Below are 23,758 nucleotides of genomic sequence, written 5' to 3' on the forward strand. Positions count from 1 at the left end.
CTTTATTTAGGCTGAGAAGTATTTTCTTTCGACTCTTGCTCTCAGCTAAATGGAAGTTTATTTAGTACATTTTGCCTGGCACCAGCGTCTTGATAAAGAATGTGCTGTCTTCAGGCTTATGTTTTCTTAGCCTCATCCACATTAGATCATTCATATAGCAATGAACCTTGAAGTAATCCATAATGAATTGACTGTTAGAATGAACTATAGTTTACATATATTTTATGTATGCTTAACTAGAACATCATTGATATTTGTTTCCACTTCCACACATCTAACTAATAATTGTATTCACAATTGACACTGAACTCAACTTTTAGCATAGGTAATAAGGTTCTCATAAGAATCTTCCTCCATGTTGCTAACATTTGAAACAGTGTCTTACTACGTAGCGGTGCAAATCTTTACAGTGGGAATCGGTAGAAGAAGCAACGGATGTTGATAACACCATCGGATGTGCGGTTTCCAGTGGAAGAGAGACTCATACACTTACTGAGTTGTTACATTATTGTATGATTTTATATTAATAAGTGTTCCTAGCTAGTGGAGAAGGTGAGAGTCATTATTCTTACTCTGAGACAAGCTTGTAAGGATCCTTTATTTTTGCTCCTTGTTACCGACAGCTATTGTCTATGTCTATGTAGGGATATTTATAAAGTGCAACTGCTACTCCAGGGAGTGTCCTGGATCTGTTGCCGAAGGGTGTCAACAGGGGCAAGAAGGAACTACGGGCTGGAAAAAGCCACGTTTTCAGCTTTTTCCAAAACACGGGCATTGTCTTGATGCTTATTGTTATTGTTAATTGTAGCTTATAAAGTGCCTTGTCACCTGCAGGTCTCTTAGCCCTTGTAGAGAAAACTCAGGTAGCCACAAGAGACCCAGGAACATGTAGAATTATACTGTAGCCAAGGCTTCCCATAACAAATAGGTCTTAAGACCTTTCCTAAAGGAAAGGAGGGTGGAGAATATGGTGAGAGATTGTATCGAAAGCTACCGATAGATCTAAAAGGACCAGCAGCGCCCTGTCACGCACTTCCAGACCAAGTCGGATGGAATCAACAACCTCCATCAGGGCTGTTTAGGTACTGTAATTAGGGTGAGAGTCCGATTGGCTGGCATGCAGTAGGCTATTCCTTGAAAGATATGGTAATATCTGATAGTTTACATGTTTCTCTAGTACTTTAGAGAAAGCAGGGAGGAGGGAAATCAGCCAATAGTTAGTCGGGTCAGAGGAGTCTGCCTGGATATTTTTAAGCAACGGGATAACCTTCACTTGTTTCCATTTGGTAGGTACAGTGGCTGACGAGAGAGAGATATTCAGCAACTGATTTACCAACAAGTTAATAGCCTATGGCCCAGGGCAAGAATAAAAGAGGGGTCCGGGGGGCTGAAGAACCTGATTTGATGCATTTTAAGGCTCGCATGGAATCATCCGAGGGAATAGGAGAGAAGGAGTTCAGAGAGCAAGCTTCATTATTGATGATTGAATTAGAAAGGGAAGGATTATGGCCAGGCTCTTCCCAATTTCTCTCACATTCTGGGTGACTGCTTCAGTGCCAGAGCTCAATATACCATCTCCCGCACTTGGAGGCTGGCCTGAATAGTATTTACTTTTTCTTGGAAGAACAAGGCAAGTGCCTCACACCATTCCACAGACAGACGTTTCTGATTGGAGCCTACTTCGGGAGAGGAAAAACATTGAACAGTTTTAAATATTTCTCTGGAGTGGGTTCCAGCCTTTAAAATGTTGGACTCGAAGTAGGCTTTTTTAGCTAATTTGATTTCTTTATAGTACTTCCCTAGGTCCGCTTTACAATCTGCATTCGCTTTTTGGCAGTAGATTACCCTCCATAAACTCTGTTTGCGTTTACAGACTAGCTTTGTGTTTTTTGAGGGGATAGATGTAACAAGGGCTGGGCACATTCATGCGACGTTGATGGGTACTAAAGCTAGGCTGGCAGGCTCAATCCAACTATCATTCTGACATACATCTTCATTGATGTTGCCAGTGAGAGAGGGCTTATCCACATCAAGTCAAATGTCCAATAATTCCGGTTTAATTTTGCGAAAAGCTCTTACGGTACCGGATAAGTTACCTTTCTTAGGAGAGACATTACTAAGCTGTGCCCATCTAAACCTGAGCATATAGTGGCCAGTCCAAACCAGAGGAATAGGAGAATCAACTTCGAGTGGTATAGAAGAGAAGATTTGGTCTAATGTATGGCCCGCCAGGTGAGTGGGGGCAAGAATAGTTTGAGTAAGACCCATAGCCGCTAAGTTCTCCAGGAGTTTTAAGCTTTCTTTAGCATATTCGCAGTCCATGTGTAAGTTAAAATCCCCCAACAGGATACAATGTGCATATCTGAGGGTCAGAGAAGAGAAGACTTCACATATAGAGGGTACAAACCCCCCAGAGGGGCTAGGAGGTCTGTAAATAAGTGCCCCAGATATAGATTTTTTAGATGAGAGGGAGAGGGTAAACCCTAAGATCCTAGCCCCCTCTAATTCCATATGGGCCAGCTGGGTTAAGGTAAAGCATTCCTTATAGATAATAGCAAGTCCTCCCCCTCTGCCCTTATTTCTGTCTTTCCTTGAAATTTGAAATCCTTTCAGAACTGCTCACCAGCTATTCGGGCCAGAGGACGCTGTAAGCCATGTCTCCGTTACAAACTAAGCGTCAACGTATTAATCGCATATTAGGTCATGAATGTTATTAACATGTTTTGGGAGGGAACGAGCTTTGATCAAAGCTGCCTTAGAAGGGGGGTGCATCTCAGATTGATGCATAGAGGATTGCTCTCTATACTTAATGTCGAAGTTACAGGATGTAGACTTATTTTCTGAGAGACCTAGAGCATAAAGTATTGCTAAAGGTAACTTTATTCATTTCCTTCTTTGATCAATGCTACTGCAACGATCAATGTCCTATCACTGATAGTCAGATGGTTGCTACTGCAGCTGTGGGGAGCTCAGCTGAGTTTCCATAATTACTCTTTATAGGCAGTTCTCGCTATGCCCCCTAATCTTGCTCTTTTTGGATTAGTAGTTGTTCATGCCTTTCTCTATGTAGGGTTGATTTGGCTCTAGTTTAGTGACAATTTCCTTTATGGAACACTTTGATTTATGCTGTCACTAATTAACCTTTTATTCTACATCTTCGTAAACTGGACTAATTGGAATAAAGATGAAAAATAATAATCAGTTGGGATTACAATATTCAATATATTAGTGGTTCCTTTTACTTTTGCAGTGCCCCCGAGTAAGTACTTCATTCAAAGCTGTGTATCTGTATATTTGGACTGGCAGTTGCTTGCTTCATAGGAGGAGAACTGGAGGGGTACAATTCTCAACTCGCAGTGGAGAATGTCTCACAATGCATAGTAAAGAACTGAACACAGCTTTCTGATAAACAGAACATTTTAAGTGTAAACATCACCAAACGTAAAAGGCAGTTTTCCCAATGAAACCATGTCATTGTTGAAGCAAAAGGCAAAGATAATGCTCTTTCCCATTATTGTCTACCCACAGTCTTCACTGTTAATGTTTCGACTTTAGGTTTGTATAAACAATGACATCAGGCTGCTGAGGGGCTCAGAGATACCAGCAAGAGGTTTATGCTCCGAAATTAGATGAAAAGCAAGTAGAGAATACCCACTGATTGCTTGTTCTTATATACGTTGCTTCCTCTGTCCTGTTTTGACATTTAAACCGGCAAGGGCAGGTCAGCGTGTATCCAATGATGTATGAGTTTACTTTTTATGGTATGCTTTGTGATATGAGGGATGCGACAGGATTTGCTTCTTCCACTGACGAGCCTTCCGAGGGGGGCAAATTCTGCATCTCGCAGAGGCAATGGCACTTTAACCCCTTCAGTGCCCGCCCCTTTCCCCGCCCTGTGCCGGCCGTTTCATTAGCGGGCGGGGTTTATGACGAGCTGGTCTCGTCATGGGCACAGCGCAACCGCGGCCCATGACGAGACCAGCTCGTCACGGGCATTGAAGAGGTTAAAGGAGGCATACTGACATCACTACTCACTTATAATACGTTATTGTATATAAATAGTGACATATGCCTCTTATTACAGGAGCACTCAAATTTCAGAGTACACCTGTTACAATAGGAAATAATGGTGATGGCTGGGAAAACGGTGCACACTCAATACTGGTACAGTTAAACACTCGGTATTTCAGTGGACATATATTCCAGTCGCTGCTCAGGGGGAGGGAGAGCCACCAAACTTCCTCAATTGGAAAAGAAAACTTCTCCTCAATGATTCATAAATTCTCCAAACACTCAATGAGACAAAATGAGTATGGTTATATGTAAAATGTCCAATGTCTTTTATTCAGACATCCAGGCTTTCTTTTCATAATGCCTTTATCAATAATGTTCTCTGACACAAATATCACGCCTTGCCATCAATACAGCTCCTTGACAAAAGTATTTCGTATGTTTATGTAAAACAAGAATTTATCAGGGCTGAAACATAAAGCAATGGCATCTTAAGGAATGTGGGTAAGTCATGGGATCTAGGATTAAACCCTTCTCCAAGGTATTTCAACCAAATCGTGCCAGGCACATTTTTTACGTATTTGATGATCTTAATATATAATTTTAAAAGCAACTAGATATCTAGAGGAAGGGTGAATATTAAAAAAAAGTGAAAAGTAAAGAAAAGAGATCATGGAAATAGAAGTCACCCTAATGTGTGATAAATCACCTCTGGAACCATTACTTCCCAAGTGTATCCCATTATCACTTAAGGTCATGCTATTCCATGTTATGTGACCCTAAATGGGAACGCAAGAAAGATATACAAGAGCTCTCCATTTCAGTAATCTTAATTGTCCTTGTTAATTTGAAGCAATGTTATCTCATATTGAGCATCAGAGTAGCTGTAATTAAAATTAAAGTTATACACTCTGTAGATATGGGTATTGCTAGTTATTATGTTTAAAAATCCTGCCTCACGTACCAAAATAACACGCATTAAGCGTATTATGTTTTATAAGGATTCGTCAGTTATTCCGCATATCTGTAATAAAGGTAAAAGAACTTTGGGTCAGATATTATCTGTATTGTTATAATTCTGTTACGCCTGTTAATATCTAATTTCTCGTAACGGGTCGAAAAATCTCTACCATATGTTTTCTTGCAAATAGCTGTCAGCGTATTCTAAATCCATCTATTTTTTCATAATTCCACGGCGCACGTTAAATCCTAATTTGACGCAAAGATAGGAAAACGCTACAATGAGCGGTCTTATTTTTTAAAAATAAGCATATTTAGTCCATGGCTGTTACACCATTAACATCAGTCCGTGAGTAAGACAGAGGCACAAAACGCCTCCGAAACAAACAAGTTTACACGTCTTATTATAAAGTGCGCATTATGTTCTAATTGACCATACGGAAGCAAATGGTAACCGTTTGTGAGAGTATATCTAATCTAGACCCAATAACACACCAAAAATTGGCTAAATTACTCCTAACTCTTACAGGTGGGTAGAATGCTCTCCGCTGTGTTGTGTCTCCGTGGCGTTCAGCGTGAGCACCATCTTGGTTAGACCTTATATACTCACACAGCGAATGTGCATGGTTTCGCCCGACCTTAGTGGCAGCCATCTTAAAATATTCATGTCAACGCTAAAAGTATATTGAAAATATATTGAATCATGAAATATAATTGATTTAGCCTAATCATAAGACATCAAGTTGTCCATAAGTGAGGCTTTGCTAGGTTATTCTTAATTACTGTGTTATATGTAAGTTAACCCGCGAAATACGATAATTTTATCGAAGGTTATATATATGAATCAAAATGTGTTCATATTTAAACACCAACACCATGCTGTAGGCAAATTATAATTAGACAATAGTAACTGGGTAAAAGTGGTACGGAAAGGATTTTGTTAAAGTGTAAATAACTACCAGTTTATATTGTGCGTGTATGGCTCTGTGCGTAACTAACGACTCATACAGTGCACCAAATTGTAAGCATCATTGCCTTGGTTTCCCCCCCTAATGTTTTGCCTTCAACCCTCCTGTTTGCTGATTTCATTTTTGCTTTACCACTGCTAACCCATTCAAAAGTGCTTGTGCTCTCTCCTTACAACATGGTGGAATTGGATAATACCCCATTGGCATATTTGGTTTAGTAAGGTGGCACTACCTGGGACCAGGGCCTGTAAATTAAATGCTGCTAGTTGGCCAGCAACACTGATTGTGCCACCCACTTAAGTAACACTTAAAACAAGTCTCAGATCTGCCATTGCAGCCTGTGTGTGCAGTTTTAAACAATCATTTAAACCTGGCAAAATAAACTTTTAGCCAGACTCAAACCTTTTTTTGTAATACATGTAGGTCACACCTAAGGTAGGCCCTGGACAGCCCAGAGGGCATGGTGTGGTGTATTCGAATAGTTGGACGTGAACTTTTAAGTTTTACAGGTTTTGGAAGGGAAAACCTCTCAAATTTATTTTTCACTACTGCAACGCCTCCCTCTCTCATAGGATGGCATTGGAGTTACCTTATTACATTGAAAAAGCTGTAACTGCAAAATGGGAAAAGGAAACCAGTTCATGTTTGGTGTTTCTGGGATTGTAATGAAAATTCCTCTTCTCATGATGAAGTTCGATGTTAAATTACAATTTTGAAAATGCCACTTTTAAAAAGTTAGCATTTTCCTGCCTTAGCCATTTAATACCAGCAGCCTGTCTCGGGGTCACATGACTGGATGAAACTGACAGTTGGGTGTTGTGTATTCTTACTTGAAAGCCACACACAATAGAGAGTTTAGTTGTGACTGAATGGGCCATCACTGGCAGGATAGGAGGCAGAGCTGGGCACAGACCTACTTACACTGGAATAGGGTGTGTCCTACTTCCACACAAAGGGCAGTATACCCCCTGCAGTTAGTCTGGAGCCAGGACAGGGAATCCAGGATGCTTGTGGACATCGAAGGGAAACCTCTAGAAGCTTCTCTCAATTCTAAGGAAAGCCCAGGAATAAGTATTGGTCCCTTGACACCAACTCCTCAGAGCACTTCCAGACCTCTGGATACTCTGCCAAGAAGAAGAACTTCTGTGCTGCTGAAAGGACTGTCACACTGCTGGACTGCAGTTCTGAAGGATTGCTAACTTGCTGCCTGCTGCCCTCCTGCCTAGGCGAGTAGGACTGGACCTGCATATGTTGAACAAAGGACCCCAGAGTGACTATAAGGGTTAGTTGGCTAGCATTCTGATTGCAGCCTAAGGAACAGAAAACTCCAACAATCTTGAACCTAGCACCTGGACTCTACCATCTGAGTCCCACCATGCCAAGTGGTTCCACCCCAGTCCTGGAACCTTGGAAGTGGGCCTGAAGGTATTCTGCTAGACCATCTACGGACCCAGCAGGATTGACTCATCTTTTGTGCTGTGCAGCGCCAGCCCAAGCAGACCTGATGCATCACCTCTGCTGTGAGCATTCTGCCAGCTCAAGGACTCCACTGTGACCTCCCAGCCTGCACTGGAACTGCCGTTGTGCAAAGATTCACAGACACACGTCCACGCATTGCAAATCTCTGTGTCGATGGCAGCCTCTTCAAACTGATGCATCGACTCAACTACGCTACACAGCTTCAATGACAGATTTTGCATAGCAAGCCCTCATCAATGGGATCCTTGATAACAACTTAGGGCACTGCATCTCAGGTTTCTCAGAACTGACGTATCGGCTAAGCTGCACGACTCACTTTTGCCGTGGTACCTCGCAACACTCCGCAACTAGGACTTAAGGTACGCTTGTTCAGCTGACCTAATTAGGTCCCTCTAGCTGTCCAGTGCACCATTATGTTCACCCTAAACTTGTGACTATGTACAGGTCCGGCACGATCAGATATCCACAGTTAGCCATTTGTGCTTTTTGGAGGTATATTTAATGAAATCTTTAAATCTGCATGTCTACGGTTCTACTAATTGGATTTTTTTTACATTCTGGTCTTGTTTTATTTATTATGAATTTTTTTTTTTTCAAAATTGGTGTGAGATCCTTTTTAGTATTGTGTTTTCACTTTATTCATGTTTGCAATGCTGCATGTATACTTTACACTTTGCCTCCAGGTTAAGCCTGACTTCTCTGCACCAAGCTACTGGAGGATTGAGCACAGGTGAATTTTGGGTTTGCTCGTGGCTCATCCTGACAAGGATTGTCGTCACTGCTGGAATAGGCTTTCACCCCTCTTAACTATTAAACCCATGTCTTACACAGTGCATACAACAATTGGATTTTTCAGCAGCCTATAAAAATAATCAGTTTATCAATTATACAGAAATTATTGCCTAAGTAAGTTGTCCCTTACAAAATTAGCTATAGCAATGAAGCAATGGTGACATTTTCTGTAAAACGTAAATAACCCAATGGCCTTGTTCAAACTGTAGTCACACAGTATCAATAAATCAAATATTCACTTGTTTCCCTACACCCTGAGACCAATCCATGTGATCAACTTTTCTTCAATATATGCCTAGCACTGCAGTGGAAGCAACACATTTGGCTCATTAGTTAGATCTCCTGATGATAATATCAGGTTTTTAGTTACTGTTAAGGACACCAACCACACTGCCTACCATGGCTCCAAGATCAAATGCCTACTGCGCCTAACTAATTTGGTGTCAAGTTCTTCTCCCATAATGTTCTTGAGGTTTTGATGTTGTCCTAACTTATCATTACAAGTAGTTGATCTATATCTAACTGCTGCAATTAAAATTATATTTTCATGTATTTTATAAATAGCCTTATCTTCTAGCTCTAGTCACACTAGGCATTGTCCAGTTATTTAATTTGCATAGTGTTTTGTGCCACAATTTGGCATGTTTCTCAGTACTTACAACGTTTGGGAATTGAGGCATAAGGATATGAAGTCCTATGTCCAGGAAAAATATTATGCTGGGGCCAGCTCTTGAACCCAGGTCTCCCGAACCAAAGATCAACCCCAAAGCCAAAAGACCAAACAGACCTCAGACGTACGCTCCATTATTTCCATTTGAGTATTCCTGTGAGAAGTCGGCCTGGTATATGCTGTCCACTAATTAAAGTGGGCACCTTGTACCAGTCCAAACAATGCTTCTGGTGATTAGGTCAGAGATAACCTTTATTGAAAGCTATCCTAGTGGTAGCTATGGAAAGCAGCCCTCAGGCTAAGTCTTGAAGGAATGTTAAGCATCTTGTTTTACCAGAATACAACCTTATAGTATTGGTTAAATGAAAGGGAAACCACACAGTAGTTATACAAATACGTATTTATTATATATAACACTCTCTAGTATCCTCCACATGAGGCTAGAACACAAATCAAATAATACAGTTGCAAAGAATCAAATGTAAGTAGCACAATACACAGTGGGCTCCCGGGAGAGACCAAACCATAGACTAAATAAGTGGTATAAGAACCACAACTCTGGATTAGACTTAGTCAAGGAGGTGTAGAATTGCTGGGACCCCAAGGAACCACTCAAGCTGAGTGAGTAGGGACCCCATGGAGGACGGGTGTAGAGTGAGAACACAACCGCATGCTTCGTACAATTCAATGGGAAAGTCACGGTTGGAAATTTAGAGATTAAGGACCCTTCCCAGCAGATTATGAACACAACCCTTGGAACTCAAGAGTTTGGAGAGCCACCCCAACCGTGGATACCTTTGTACCAGAGTTACCTATCCCAGACGAGCCGGGTGCATAGGCACGAAGTGACGTCGGAAACCCTTGTCGTTCTCTATGGATGTCGACAAAGAAATGCTGCTGCTGGAAATAAGAAAAGTGTCCAGTAGAATCCAAACGTGGATTCTAGATGAGAAGAACCTGAAAGCAGAGGGGACAGAGTCTGGGTCACTTTGGAGTGACCAGGGGCTCGGTAGACAAATGCCCACCGATGTTGGGTGCTTCAGGTGTGATGACGGTGATCTTGAATCTTTAGCTGCGAAGAACAGGAGACATCTAGGACAACCAGCAGCCGAAGTCGAGCTGTCCCATGATGGATGGCGAGTGATGAGGGATCGGTGTCTGGCGGGAGCACCAACAAGCCTTGGCAGTGGCAAGCAACGCAGATAGTCAAATTCGATGTCGATATGGCACAGCAAGGACCAGGAGACTCACCACAGCAAGAGGAGTCAAGGCAGGCTTGGAGCAACGAGGGGAGCCCAAATAAAGCAAAGTTGACCCTCAAGTGGACCACAGGCCGGCGAGGGGACCTCAGGCAGTTTCACAGGATGCCAGCTAGCAGGGCACAGAGTGCGAGGATGCCGGAGTCCTTCTGAGAAAAGATGCACTGGGGTCAGGGCTACAAATGTCCCAATGCACGGAATTGTTGCACAACAACAAGCATGTGCAGCTGCAAATAAACACGGTGCACAGAGGTATGGGTATACGGTCACCACGAGGGATATCCACTTCAAACTTAGTGAAAGGGCAGCTCAACCTTGGAGACCTTCAGAAACCCACCTCCTGTGTTGCTGGAGCCTTTGGAGTCCGCAGGAGCTCAGGATCAGCAAACCGGTCAGGTGCATTACGGTGCCTGCGTTTGCAGGGGAGTGACTCCTTCAGTCCAAGGGAGATTATTCTGTTGTCTTGGAGGTCCACAGGGTCCTGCACGGAGCTTGTATGGATCACAGACAGTGGTGAGACTGGGGCCAGAGAGGGAAGATGAAGTCGAGCCCAAGGGAGGTCCAGCAAAGTCCAGCGTGTCCAGACAGTCAAAGTGTAGTAGTATCTTCCTGCAGAATCTTGTCCATGTAAAATCTAATGTTCTGTAGCCAGGTAACCCATTTTATACCCACGAGAGAGGGTTGGACAGATTCTAGGGTCTCTCACCTGGGATGGACAGGACGGGGAGAGGCTACTCCCATGTCCTTTGTCCAGTTTCATGCCAGAGCAGAAGCAAATTGCTCCCAGAACTGGTTTGAGCTGGACTATGCACAGGAACACCAAATGTGCCCCTGAGCCAGACTTTCTGGCACTGTGACAGTGCACTCACCCAGCCCAGATACACAAAATCCTGTCTGGGAGGTGGTCACACCTCCCCGCGACAGGATGCCTATTGTGCTGCCTTGCCCTGCTTGAGCTTGGCTCAGCAGCAGGAGGGCAGACTCGTGTCTGTGGCTTGCAGCATCCATTTTGTGCTGTAAGGCTCAAGAAAGTTAGTACCGGTAGACTTAGGTACCCCCAGAACCTCGGTTCTGAGGGGAGGAATCACCTCACACACCAGTTACTGGTGTGGAGGTATGATTCCAGGGTGTTTGACTGCAAACACGACATACTTCGTTGTAGTCATTTTCGAGATAGCATTTACCGCAAGGTTATAATGCACCTCTACCTATATGACTGGTAGTATCACATACAGCCCAGGAGAATGGTCTTTGAAGGCTGCAGAGGGGCTCTGCTCATGCAGGAGCACCCTCTCACATAAAAACCAAGCACCCTGCCTTCAGGATTGTTAAGACCTGCTATAGGGGTGAATTAGAAAGTTTTAAGTGAAGTGATAGATATAGATATAGTGAACCTATATCTAAGGTAAGGGGTGCGAGCACCATCTTATACAGGCTGCAGTAGTAGACCTAGGGTTCCATTTTGCATGGCCTCTCAGGGGTGGCTTAATACATGCTTTAGCCCATAGGAGGCCTCTAGGATACCTATGCCCTGGGTCATATACTAGGGACTGATAAGGGTACCCCAGTATCCAATCTGGAGTTGTACCAAAGTACATACATATCAATTTAAGGGAGAAAGCTGTGGTCCTGAATAGAAGGATCCCAGCCAAACTAGTCAAACACCAGCAAAACACCAGGAAAAAAGTGTGGGTGACCATGCAGTCAGATCCTACCTTTCTACAAGTCCTATGACCAAAACTGTTGTATTTCTATACAATAGTCTCCCATGTGACAGAATGCTTTAATAAATATTTTCCAAATAAAGAGGCACATAGAAAAAATGTACATCTACTACTTGCTAAATAGTTTATCGGCCAAACATTTTAATAAAACAATAGTCACAGTGAATTTTTAACATTCATAGATAAACTAAAATTGAGAATTACTTCATGCAGTTAGAGGGTGACTGTTAAAGGTGTTCATGGCAATTTGTGTACCCTACACTGTAAGGCAAGTATCCACATACTAGCTGCTCAAATGTTTTTTTTGAGTGTTTCGTATGCAGCGTTTTTACCTATGTCGAGGCAATTACAATCCTTCAGCACTGGCAAGAAGGTGCTATTTGATATTTGTTCCTTATACGGTATAGTCTTTTAAAAATGGATAATGCTGAAAGCCACGTCACTAAAATGAATTTGGGGGGAATGGGGGAGTACACATTACGCCATAGACAAAAGCTAGTTGGGTCATCTACAAATATCAATTAGAAAGATCGTGTGCATAGATGAATGCATACATTTTCTTAAAAATGTTTCAATTTTACATACTATAGCTGAATATGTTCATTTAGCTATATATGTATATATTTACATATGTATGTATATATACATCCATTTAAAAACTAAAGATTAAAATGTCGTTTTTGTTAGGAATGGTGATAATATGGAAATAATATCTTAACCATAGAAATTCACTGGAAAAAAAAAATTTAAGTGACATTACAAATTTTAAGCAAAATAATCAGCTGAAATTCGCCACTTATAGTTAACTGAAATAGCTATTACTCGCATCCTCGCCATACACTGCTTATGATCTTACATCACTCATGCCATGTTTCATGACATTATTGATGACATCATTGATGGCATCACTGTGGAAGGTGGTAGGGCAAGTTATAGTTACTTCAATTAACTATAAAGGGATAACTGATACAGCTACCATTTATGCTACATAGTCTTGCTCCCAATTTACCAATGCAAGGTGCACATAATAGAAGGACGTCTCCACTGTTGGAAACATCTCAACTATTCTGTCTCTCTGCTATCAACAAGTGCTATGAAAGCTCTTTTATTATTTTGATCAACACATAACATGAAAGTAGGTTTATAAACCTATAGGATTTATCATATTTCTGTCATGTCTGTAGGGTTAGACATAATATAAAGCATATCTTCGAAATGTGAACAACGGTCCTTCTATTACGTGATGGCATAATGTGATGCCACTGGCGCTAGTGGAGGGTTTTTGGGCTATGGACCAGGTTTGTGAGTGGGGAGTAAGAAAAAACAGTGGGAGGTAGATAATTCTTAGCCCTTCAGGGCCTGCTCTCCCCTGTAGATCATACAAATTGATCTGGAAATTTATTATGGGGAATTGGAGTTGTGTTCAGCGTGTATTTCAAAATTTTGAGATGATTTGTCACCCCATCCCCTCAAATATTTCAGACCACAATTTATGTACAGATATTTTTGTACTTCCCAAATTTCAGCAGGCCACACAAAATGTCACAGGGCACTTTTTTGAACTTTCACCAGGGCATATTATACTGTGCACCACAGTACAAATTAGGTGATTGCAAATACTTGCACACTTTGTAAAACAAATTAAATATTGTGAATGCATATATGTCTTTGACTTAGTCACTGGGTTCTGCTGTGGAAAGCCTGGTGTTTATTTCTGCTGCATGTTTATGTAAATTGTTCTTCCTGCATGATGCAGATTAGTATATTTGCCTAATTGTGTATTTATTTGTGTGGCCTCAAGGACCCCGTGACCCCAGCTAGTTCCCCATCCACCTTCTACCTCAGCTACAGGATACAGCAGTCTTTCTTCCGCTCCTGAAGGGTGGGAGAACAGTCCTTTACTAGCTTTCCCACCTGCATTGGCCTCTTGCCTGGGGTGGGCATAATGCTAGCTGTGCACAGGGCCCCAGGGATGGGGTTTTTAGGACCCAGTCTTGAATTTGAGGCCCAGGATGGGCTCCTGGGCCCCTTTAAAGATCACACTGATCCAGGCGATGGTGTCCCAGGCCAAGTAGGAGTCTGGAGAAGGGGCCTTACGCATGCCCCCTCCTTGTGTAGTTTGATAAAAATTTGCCGCACCATCCTCTGGGCTCTTAGTTCTCCCTGGGAGAAATCTCTAAGATAGCGGCAGAGCGCCACGTGTTCAGGGTTACGAAAAATTCAAAGGTCATATAGCTTTAAAACTGCATAACTGCAGCCCCATTGGGCCAATTTCAATGATACTGTGCTAGTTTTACTCTTGGTGGTGGGCTCCAGACACCAGGAGCAGTTTTAGCAGGCCTCATATACTCACAACGGATGCACTCTGTGAGGGGCTGATTTCACTGTCTCCCTGCACCATCCTGCTCATCTGCTGTACCCTCCATAGAGCCATGTACTCCTGACTATCTAGCTGGACCTTTGAAAGGCAGTGGAGTCCAAGTCTTCCACTAACCGGTCCTCGGAGTTATTAGGGGGGCAGCATCACTAGCCCTGGAGAGACCCAGTAGTTCTGGGATCAGTTGTGGAGAGAATCCTTGACCATCAGGGCAGCAGGGGGCTTGTTTTTCAGCTGCCCATGGTGGTGCTGCTGTCTGGGTCCAGTGTCTTGCCCTCCTTCATTTTCTAGGGTGCCTCTTTTATGCCCAGTTCAGGTGGGTGGGGGACATCCCTTTGTCTAAACCCTAAAGCTGGTTCTGGTATTCCCTCGATTTGGCTTCAGCCTGGCTAGTGACACAAAAGGCTGGTGTCAGGTCTCCATCTGTGTGCTGGGGAAAGTCCCTTTGAAATGGCATCAGGGCAATGTGCAGTCATCATGTGAGGTTGACCTATTCCCCTCTACACCCAGGGCCCTTTTGTGCACAGTCTGGCTCCATTATACATTTCCCAGTGGGAGAGCCATCATCAGCCCAGGCAGCTGGAAACTCCCAGAAACTTTAGACAGAAAACTGTTAACTTTCTAAAAGTAATTCAGTCTACCCTCACATAACTCATGTGTTCCCTATGTCTCATACAAGACTTTGTGAGGCTTATCTCCAATAAAGAACAACAACCATTGCTTCAAATATCTATAGGGAAACTTTTGTTTCTTTTATATCATGTTTCTCAGTTCAATTGCACAGGAATAAACCATATAGTCACAAAACAACAAACTTCGCAATTGAAAATCAAAAGTAAGTGTCATAAAGAACACACACATAGAAAATTGTTCATTTATATCCATGACATATTTCACATGAAAAACATCAAAGAAGTATCAAACATGTAAATGTCAGCTTTCTAGACATCAAAGTTTATAGACTCATATGGGATGGAGTGAGACAGGACCAATCAAGTCCCTTCAATTAATTAGTCTTTAAATCCATTTGGTTCCTCTCCTGAGGCTCATCACCCTCATTACTCCGTTATAAGTTGAAGTGTTTTGACCTTTTCTAGTGGGCCACTTTCTTACAAAGGTCTTCCTCAGGGCAGAAAGACTTTTTATATATTAAATTAATTGACACTACAAAAAAGACCAAGAGGACACCAAGTCAGAATCCTGATAAATACGTTAGTACAAAGGTTGTGAGAATTGATTATTCAAGGTCCACGTACTGAACTAAACCTGTGAGGAACTTGGAAGTGAATGTATCACAAGATAATGAATGGCCTTGTTGTAATGCCTATTAAATCCGAAAGAGAAAGTGATACTAGTATGTGGCAATAAACATGTAAAATATTTCACAAACACAGTGCCCCTCCATATTTATATCTGAAAGTCGACAATCTTTAAAGGTGTGCTCATATCAGTAAGGTGACCAAAACAGTACCCCAAAGTCTACTAAGAAGCGTGGGCGGACATGCCTACAATGTAAACATACAGGATGATTCAGGAGGTGTTAACTGTCTGGGAACATTCAACCGGTTAGCAATGGTGAGGGGGTGGCCGTACTCACACTGTTCAATATTCCAATTTAGCGGCATGCAACATCATGCAATCTCAATGACCCGCTGGGTAGACTTAATGCAAGCACTGCTATACTCAGCAGACCCAATCCATCCTGTCTTCTTCCTTCCATCAAATGCAACTAAGAGGCTGATCAGAGCTTATCATTGAGTATTTAGGCTTTAGACGAGGCGTCTCATCGCTAAGGGCACCTTAGGAAATGTAGTTTATATCCAGATATGAATAGTAAAAACTTTTCCTTTCAGTATTGCAGGTGCGGCGTCACGTGACTCAAGGCACCTGTAAGATGTAGTTTACATCAGAAACCTCATTCTGTCATACACATATGCGATTGCAGGTGACAACTTCAGGCTGGCAGTGAAATTAATGCTACCATGGTGCACAAACAAAATATGTAAATAAGGGCCTTTGGAATTTCCTACATTTCATTCATGCTATTATCAATAGTAGCGAGAAGATTAATCATATATGACTGTTTTTAGCAATCTGTTTACCACATTTGCGCTAGTAAAATGTCTCAAAATGGTCCATTCAAATTCTGATTCTCTTTAATTAGAAGTGTTGGACCATAGGTGCATATTGTACTTGCTGTTGAATTCGAAGCTTATGCTTCACAATTCTTTTCTTCATTTCCTGATTAGTCTTGCCAACATACCCCATTCCACAGGGACAAATAACACAGATTCCTTGTGTTACAATTAGTAAATTCCTTTTGTCTTATTTTTACATCATTGTATGATAATTCCTCTCCCTCAATTTTGCTGGCACATGATGAGAAATTACCACATTTATGATGCCCTTTAATTGAGGGGAGACCCAAAAAACTGTGCATATCGATTTTTTAGGATATTTTCATTGCATTAGAATGCACAAGAGTGTCCTGAATGTTTTGGATCCTTTTGAGGGCAAATAGTGGCTGTTCACTGAATCCCTTAATGGAAGAAATAATATTTGAATACTTTTTAATAATTTTTTCAGCCTGATTCGTGCGTCCATTGTAGGTTGTGAATGGAACCAGTTTGGTGCTATCCATTTTAGTTATTGGTGAATAACGACTTTCATGGGGCATGTTTCAAGCACATTTCATAAACTTTCTCAAAAGTTTCTTGGGATATTGTCTGGCCTATAATTTCTGTAACAATTTATTGGCAATGAAAGAAGAATCTTCCTTCTTGTAACAATTCCTTCTAATACGCAGAAACTGGCTGCATGGTATTTTGTCTCTTAAATCCCTTTGATGGAAGCTGGAATAATGGAAAAATAATTGTGATCAGTTTCTTTTGTATATAAGGTTGTGTATCTCTGTTCATCCTCATGGTTTATGTTTACATCCAGGAAATGTATCTTCTTTTTATTGTAAGACAAGGGAAAGTGAATGTCAGTACTCCTCTGGTTTAATCAAATGAAAAATTGGGAGAGTTCATCTTCTGGACATCTCCATATCATTAAAACATTATTGATGTAATGTTTCCATAGCAAACTTTGATATTTGATGGAGTTTTCTTGGAAGACCCACTTCTCCGGTTAACAGGGCCATAAACGTTACGGCCAACTCGAGTACAAAGGGACATCCCATTGCTGTACCTTTTATTTGTAGGTAGAACTGCTGATTAAAACAGAAAAGGTTGTTTTCCAAACAAATTTTAGCCATTTGCAGGATAAATTCAGTGGGAACTAGATGAGTTCTTTCTTTTGTTTCCGAAAAATATTTCACTGCGTCTGTTGCATACTCCTGAGGAATATTGTTGTAAAGGCTCACATATCTAGCATGACTAGTATGTCTTCTAATTCATTAAATTCCTTATTTTTCAGTTGATTACTTACTTACATACAAAGTATCTTTTAGATAATTGGGAATTTGAGTGATCAATAGTTTTATAAACACATCCACATATTTAGCTAGCGGTTCCAATAGTGAGTTGAGGCCTGAAATTATTTTACATCCAGGTGGATTAGTAAGACTCTTAAGGATCTTAGTTACAATGTATGTAACCGGCTTTTGTAAGAATACAGTATTGTTTAAAAAGCATCTTCCTTTTTAGTAAGCCAGCCTCCTATTTTTCCAATTTCAATAAGCTCCATAACTGTTATCCTGCTTGATGGGTAGGGATCCTCCTGAATTTCCCAGAAATGTTCCATATTATGAAGTTGTCTCATGATCTTTTCTTCATATTTGAGCCTATCTATGATAACAATTGCTCCTCCTTTACCTGTAGGTTTTATTATGATGCCCTCATCATGTTTTGGTCTAAGAAGAGCTTGATATTCTTCTTTAGGCAGATTATTCCTAGTAAATTTATTTTTCCATTTGATCCTATCCAGCTCGCATAACACCATCTTTTCAAAGGTAAGCAATTCTTTTGGCATGGTCTGGGAAAATGGATAACAAGTTGAAGGTCTTTTCAAACCAGAGGGAGTAAATGTTTGAGGTATTTCTTGACTCACAACAATTTCTTTCAAGTGTAATATCCTAAAGAAATGAAGCAATTCCATTCTGGTTCGTACAAAGTCTGGGCGTAATGTTGCCACAAAAGTTAAACCTTTTCTTCATGGATTTAATTTGTATGGGTCAAATGCTCTTGATTACAAATTATAAATGGGTATCAGTTCTGGTTCCCCCATTTGTATGTTTGTCTCCATGTTGTGATTGCCCCCATTCCTTGATTGGGTCACTGCCATTTTCGCCCTCTGTTCCGGCCTTGGCCTCTCCCTAAAAAACCTTTGCCTAATTGACTTAGAAAAACGTGAAGTTGTAAGCTCTAATTCACTTGGACTGTCAGAGTATAATGAAATGTCTGAGATCATATGTGCAGTTCACCAGTCTGTTTCACACTTGTAAGCCTTGAGGAATTGTACCTGTTCGTAAATTTTTCAGTAATACCTCCCCATACAGAGTGATTCAGATTTTTTTTTTCTTCAGACGAATACGCTTTTCAGATTCAATCTGCTGAATAATATTGTAATAAATTCCACTTATGTCTTTCGGACATTTACTTTTAGGATTTCCAATTGTTAAGTTTGTTGTTTTGTGACTATATGATTTATTCATGAGAAAATAAACTGAGAAACAAAACAAAAAAAGAAAAAGATTCACTATAGATATTTGAAGCAATGGTTTTTGTTCTTTAAGGGAGATTAACCTCAATAAGTCTCGTATGAGACATAGGGAACACACTACTTATGTGAAGGTAGATTGAATTATTGGATGTATATACCCAGAATAAACATGAGGTATATTTGTTGAGAAGCAAGAATTTATGGTTGACAGGGGCAATGTATGTTTTCACTAACTTTCTAAAAATTGAATTTATAAAATTATACATTTTGACAGGTTTAATTTTCAGTTTGAATCTGACACAGGCACTTTACCTTTTTGCAGCAACCAGGCTTCGCATGACTGTAGTCTCTCACGTACAGCCTATTCCCATATGCACATGTGCGCACATATGTCCACATGTAACCAGCCCGGAGCCCCTCACTCTAGCTGCATTGTAGTGGCCTTATCTTAAAAGGGGGACACTAGAGGTAAACACGTGCAGTCCATTTACCATGAGATTACAGGGAATGGGACTCAGGTTCTGGACTCACCCACCATAAACATCCAAAAACTGGATGATCCAAAGCAAAGAAATCCTGCCATACTGAATGGGCAGAATCCATTTACAACAGTATCTCAGAAAATCAATACAAACTTTATTTTCACAAATTTTGACATCTCATTTTATGTATTATGTCAACATTCTCAGGACAATAATTGCAGGATCTAAAATAGAATTTCAGCAGTAACGCAAAATAAATACTATTATTCTTCATAACAATGTATATATGCAAAACTCATAGGTGGCAATCGAAAGCAAAATACAGATTACATAAATACCACGTAGACAGCTTGTCTTCCCAGCAAGTAAATAAAATATCACGTTACTCATGATATCAGATGGGAGGTTTGTCAGCAAATGCCCTGGCAGTCATTCTTTTATAAGACCAAGATAGAGTGCTTATTAATGAAGATTGGTGGCAAACAGGAAAAACAATACTGTATGTATTACAAGATATACTAAATTGTGCAGCACAGCCATCACAATCAAACAGCATCTAAATGTGCAGCCTATATAACAATAGGGTATATAATCTATCCAAAAATATTCCTCAGTTCATAAATATTCTTAAAGTCAAATCTACTTCCTACAGTAGTGCCTTTTGTTGCTTTGTAGCACAAATCTGGGAACAGACTAAGTGTATAGCAAATAGGATCAAGCATTGGCAAAGCTGGTCGGTCTCAGTTTACAAATTTTTGTAAAACAGCTCTAACATCTCACATACGATAAGCCTATAGCCACAGACGGCCATCTTAGAACTATATTTCCTACAAATTCAGGACAGCTGTCACTTTGCGTGTATACGTAACATAGCAACAATCTTGGGAAAATAAAAAATAGCGTTTGGCAATCTTCGATAATAATCTTTATACCTCCATGTTTACTGATGCATTGTGTTAATATGCAACATGGTGACCATCTTGGAAGTATAGAAAATACCATTCTTAGATAGCTTGCCACTGCTACAGGCTTTGCCATCCAGGAAGTACAAAATATTATTGTTTAAGATGAGTACACATTATTTTCTGTACTTACAAGATGGCAGCTAATTTGGAATTATAAAGATTATGATTTCAAGATGGCCACCTGCCACTATAGGTTTTTTCAATGCTTCTACAATCAAGTAAATATTGGCAAGCTTAGAGCAGTGTCTGAAGAGAGAGGATGAGGATATGCCCTCCCATGAATTGCAAAATCACAAATGCTATAAAGAAAAGAAACAATAGCTCCAGATGTGAGCAGTAGGATGCACAGAGCTAAAAGAAGATCAGGGTGAAACCTAAATGCTCCAGTGAGTGAGTAAATACATCAATACAGAGAAAAGCTATCAAATAACGTACATGAAATCTTAAAACCTAATGACTATGACAGCAAGATGTCGATAAGCATAATGGAGTGGTCCAGATATGTAGCTATAAAGTATTATTTTCCCTTTCCCAGCAATGTGGTTTTAAAGTCAATGAATAATAGTAATTGTCAGTGCAGTAGAACGAACATCCATCCTAGCACCTGGATTCTGTGCAACGCAATGCAACGCAACGCCATCCCATCCATCCTATAGTAGCGCCCTGTTTAATAACTGACTTCTATGACAGAGGATTTTCCTCTTGTAATTATGAAACTATTATTGGACAAAAACCAAAAGTTCAAAAACGTGGATCCATGGGCTCGATTCCAGACTCGAGACATTTATGAGAATAATTCCTTTTATGAAAAAGCTTATGCACCTAACGTTTTTCTAAAATCCATTATGATCGTTGGGTAAGGCTAGGACATCGTTAATTATGATACATCATAATACTGTATTAATCATTACTACTGGAACGTATTATATACAGATTTTATTCAGATTACTAAAAAAGGCTGCTAAAACAAAGTTTTTAAAACACGTTTTGAACATAACCATATCTTTTCGTATTTCTCAGCTGCTCTGACACACTCAAACACTTATGTTCTGCTTTAACCCTTTCCATTAATGCACATGGTAATTATAAAATAGCCCGTAGTTAGATATGCTCACCGTTTTGTGCACATTTTGAGAATGACACTGAAACTTAATCAGGCTTAAATCATCGTTTTCAAGTTTTTATTGAGCAAATTGTTCTACTGTTCAATCAAATACAGACACGAGGCATTTAATCAAAATGGTCTTAATCTCCTGAACCAATATATTGGCTGCATCAAAGGACTATGTGCTCCAGTAACTCAACATATTTCTTGCTGCCATGTTTTTCGTTTTCCTTCCTAAACAATGTTCAAAACACTATTGACTGAAACATGTCGATCCAGGTATGCTTAGCGTCTGGTGAACATTCATGCTGCACACTGAACTCTACAACATAGCTTCAGGATATTGGATCTGCTACATGTATTTGATACATGGCAAAATCCAAGTTTACAATGTAAATAGCGATGGGCATCGGGAACAAGATTTTGATTGCTGTTATAGACAGATGTTACTGAATTTGGAAACAAAAAAAACATGAAGTGCCTAAGTTTAACTTAAAGATGCCAAAGTACTGGGCCTTTAGTCTTTGGTGCAATTGTGCAAAAGTGAAGCTTTTAAAATGTTTTTCTTCAGCAACACTTTCAATCATAAGTGAAGTTCAGAATTAACTTGCATTCATGATACAGTGGCGGTGAAAAATTGTTAAAAAATTAGCACTTCCAGATAACTCTTTCAAGCCTTTTTAACAGTGAAGCTTGCTTTGTTTCACGAGTATGCGTTTTGCTGCAAGCCAAACAGTGCAAGACAGGCAGTGATTTGTGTGGAAGTACACAGTTTGGGCCAATCAAAACCTGTCCTCCGAGAAACCGACATGTGAGGGCAGTGCCTCTGCCCCTCTCAGTAGTACTCTGAAAGCTGTTTTTTGTGGATCGCATAAGGTTGGGCAACAACTGCACTGGCCTGCCAGACTTAAAAATCCATGTAGATTACCATAGCCGTATGCATTCCATAAACACAAAAATACACTCAGTCTAAATGTAATTTTGGAAGGGTGGTGCGTTTGAACTGCAATACATTCTTCATGACTGCCCTCCTACCATCTGTGCTGCTGTCTGAGAAAAATAAAATACAGTAAATCATTTAAATATCTATGACACTTTATCCAATTACAGTGCCCTGTGAGTGCTCCTGAAAGATCAAGCTCAGGCAGCCATATTGCTGCTGGCTTAGGCAACTAATTCATGGATTTAAATAGCTCAGTTAATCGCCCGTGAGGGTCTCTAGCACTCTCCACAGGCATTGGTGATTTGCAGAATCACAGGATGTTGAGCCAATGAAAAGACTCGAACCTCGATTCCCAGTTTCGAAGTCAGCTGTTCTGGCTGTTAAACCACACCCTCTGAGGTTCAGACCAACAGGCAAAGTCATGAAGGCCTTGTTCTCTCTTCCACTGCACAGTTCATGAGCCAATGAGCCAGAGACCCGCCCTTTCCGCCACCTCCTTCTCTGTTATGCCCCACCTTCTGCTCGATCCCCTTCTAGGTGAACTGATCTTGAGCACTTTGACGTGTCTCTCTCTAAGAAACTTTTACCTGTTGATTCACGCAGAGGTTTACAGATTTAGCTGCATTATATCTCTGCTGTATGTTTTCCTGACAATAGGCAAACTACTGCAGGAAATTAAACACTGCTGGCCGGCCAGGCACTTTAATCTTTACCTTGGCAATCTCAGGCAAAGCCTTTGCTTTCGACTTCTTGGGTGAAGTGTGGTCTACGCTGTCCCAGTAAACGGCCATAACATATCTCAAGCACACGTGATTCAAATAACTAATTTATTTTCAGGCAAACTTATCTTCACACTTTGGAAAGATATGTAGAGGTACACAGCATTTTGACTCTGTGTTTGTGACCTCCTGCTCAGACATGTTTCATGACATGCTTAGACACAGAGGTGACACACTATCAATGAATGCTCACGGTTAAAACGTGCATTTCAGTTCCACACATGTCTCCGTATTAATTTGTTTCTCATTAGCTTGCAGAGGAAGGGCACTCCTTTCACTGTTTCAAAGTCATGTGAAATGAATTCGTGTTCTACCTTTTGGTTTGTACTATCTGTCAACCCACTTCAGATGTGCTTTGGTATTCGACTTCTTGTACAATTAATTATAACTATGTATTAATGCTGTCAATTTTGACTTCCATACAACCACCATCTGATCGGACTTAAAGTTGAATGAATGCACCTATTTGCACAATACCAAGTTGGGGGTTTCCAGGTACTTGCTTCTTAATTCCAAAATTGTAATTAAAATCAACGTCGTGATTGCACGCTCGCTGCAATAAATTTGTAGTCTGCCTGT

General features: G+C 40.7%; 1 protein-coding gene across 1 annotated transcript in view; it reads right to left on the reverse strand.

Annotated features, from left to right (window-relative positions):
* UNC13C (unc-13 homolog C) overlaps positions 1-23,758 on the reverse strand; it is a 1,458,878-nt gene that overhangs the window by 334,635 nt on the left and 1,100,485 nt on the right. The gene's annotated exons all lie outside the window — the stretch shown is intronic.

The sequence above is a fragment of the Triturus cristatus genome, chromosome 3_1 (genome assembly GCF_964204655.1).
Source record: "Triturus cristatus chromosome 3_1, aTriCri1.1, whole genome shotgun sequence".
Taxonomy (NCBI): Eukaryota; Metazoa; Chordata; class Amphibia; order Caudata; family Salamandridae; genus Triturus; species Triturus cristatus.